Source organism: Sinocyclocheilus rhinocerous, unplaced genomic scaffold, assembly GCF_001515625.1.
Source record: "Sinocyclocheilus rhinocerous isolate Xijiao unplaced genomic scaffold, SAMN03320098_v1.1 scaffold1285, whole genome shotgun sequence".
NCBI classification, from domain to species: Eukaryota; Metazoa; Chordata; class Actinopteri; order Cypriniformes; family Cyprinidae; genus Sinocyclocheilus; species Sinocyclocheilus rhinocerous.
The window spans coordinates 96,619-99,572 of NW_015645559.1; positions in this window are offsets into that span (position 1 = coordinate 96,619).

Genomic DNA, 2,954 nt, shown 5'->3' on the forward strand with positions numbered 1-2,954 from the left:
TATTCTGTTACACCAAATACACAAAATAATGATCTTTAAAAAAGCATCATATGACCCCTTTAAACCATTTACAATTTGTCATGATATATGGTATGGTAACTTACAGAGAAGGGTTGATGTTTATTAAATTAGATCTGTCTTTTTCTATATGAAGGTCACATTAAAAGGTTATGATTTTGTGATTTTTCATTTTCAAGATTTTCAAGATTTAATATTAAATATTGTTCATTGTTTTAGCCTAGTGTAAACGGTTTCATTCTTTAACTAAAACATAAATATTATAATACAAAATAATATATATCATATAATTAACATCAAAACTGACTACAGTTCTAAATTACTGTATGTTTAAAACTATGATGATTTAAACAAAGGGTGAAATAAAAAACTTTTCAATATTTTCTGAAAATGTATACTTTGTTGTTGCCTATTCCTCATAAGTTGCTTTGGATAAATAAAAAGCATCCCCTAAATGAAAAAGTAAATGTAAAAACAAATTATTACAGTTCCTGAAGAGTTGTGTCCTTTCCATCCTGACCACAACAATTAATAAAGTTTTTTCAAAGGCTAGTGTACTTGTTTACCAAGCCTGATTGGTAGAGCATACTTGAGAAGAAACAGGAAGCATGTGATGTGACACTGAAAAATACAAGGTAAATATCACTTGTAAACAATATTAAAATATAGATCATTTCTAATTAAGCTAGTTGCGAATTTATGCAAAGGTGTGAACATATTACGTAACTGTGTATTTTGAGTAAATAGCCTAATATATAGCCTAGGCTACTACAAAATGTGCTGTATAAGCCCTAGTATTACCAAAAAACAAAAAAAAACTAAATGTATTTGATTAAAAAAATATATATATTTTTCATCACCTATTTTTCAAACACATCACATTTTCAAAAAGTCCACAGGGCCACAAAAACCCACATGGAAGAATAACAGAAAAATAAACTATTTTTACTGTCATTTTATATACCCTTTTTAACATTTATATTTAGTCATTTAGCAGACGCTTTTATCCAAAGCGACTTACAAATGAGGACAATGGAAGCAATCAAAATCAACAAAAGAGCAATGATATACAAGTGCTATAACAAGTCTCAGTTAGCTTAACACAGTACACATAGCAAGGGTTTTTTAAATTATATAATAAATAAAAAGAAAAACAGATAGAATAGAAAAAGAATAGAGCAAGCAAATGTTAGAGGCCCCTTTTTTTTGCTTTTTGTTAATTCATTTTTTAGGTCATTTAAGGGTGATTCTTTAACGTAGAGCAATTTTACATCCTAGTACTCCAAAAAAAAAAAAAGTTAGATTTGACTGTAAAAACATGGCAGCTGTGGTTGCCAGAAATTCACAATAAAAATACTGTGGCAAAATTTCCAGTATTATGGAATGCCTGTATATTTCAAAACGTATATCTTATTATCAGTGGTGTATAAATTACCTGAATGCCATACTCAAGTAAAAGTACAGATATCTTACCAGAAAATGACTTTGGTAGAAGTTGAAGTCACCGTTTAGAATATTACTAAACCGCCAGTAGGTGACAGCAAGTAACTGTTAATGAGTGAGTCATTGAGATTCAACCGATTCATTCAAACGACTGATTCATTCAGACAGAGGTGTGACGTGCATTCTTTTCGGCTCATTAAAAATGCAGAACGCAGGACCCTTTCGGTGAACGTAGCCTATTTATCGGTTTATTTATCCGGTCTGCAGGGTAAACACTTCAGTCATAACCAGCTGCTCCATTGAGAGAGTTTACCCGTATTCTGTCCGCTCGGCGGGCTGGTGATCCTTCAGTACGCCCTATGCCTCGATGACAACCCGCGGGCGAGAGCGCTTAATGAGGGAAGCTCAGAGAATTTCAAAACCAGCGCGATGCGTCATGCATCACCACGAGCCCTGCGGAGGCACACAACAGCCGCTGTAACGCAGTAAATCACTGATCTGTTCTGAGTGTGTATTTTTAAGACAGAGACCGTACAAATTTACAAGTGCATTCATCCATACTTAACATGTAATGAACAACCGAAGAGAACGCGCGAAGTTTCTTGGCAATTAATGAAGCCTCTCCATGTGATAGTGAAGTTGTGAGAAACGCCGCCATCCCTCCTTGTCGCCAGCAGAAGGCGAACACGCATTGTTTGGAGCAGCGCGCCTCTCCCATGCCTCAGGTGCAGTGTTAGCCAGCAGCCTCTTTCAAGCATGGATAAGATACAAAAATATTAGAAAAGCTAGTGTTAAAAAAGCAATTTTTTAAAAGAATAGAATTAGAATAGAGAGTGCTAGAGTTAGAGGGTCAAAAAAAGAAGGGATTAGGGTATAGGGATGAGCCCTTACGAATGGAACACAGGGTGTGTTAATGAGTGAATCACTGAATCATTTATTCAACCGATTCGTTCAAAAAGCTGATTCATTCAATAAGTAAACACCGTCCATTGCTCAGAGACGCAAAACAGTGCTGTGATCTTTGTTTGGAACTATTTTCGTTGGCAAAATTGAGCAAAAACAAGCAATATTATATCTAAAATGTAAAGTCACTTATTGCTTTACTGAACTTGTATAAAATGATTATTAAATGTGTTCATGCTGATATCTGCAGAAAAACGGTAGGCCTACTCTGTGTGATATAGATTAAGTTAACTATGTTAAATTATATAAATATATTACATGTGATAGTGAAGTTGTGAGAAACGCCGCCATCCCTCCTTGTCGCCAGCAGAAGGCGAACACGCATTGTTTGGAGCAGCGCGCCTCTCCCATGCCTCAGGTGCAGTGTTAGCCAGCAGCCTCTTTCAAGCATGGATAAGGATTATTCATTTTGACCGTGTCTGGGTAATTTAGGGATTTGAGAAACGAACGGCCTCAATCCTTATACAATATAACACAATAGTATTTACTGAACCTGTACAGGTGTTTGAAAGTAAAATACAGTCCTAGAT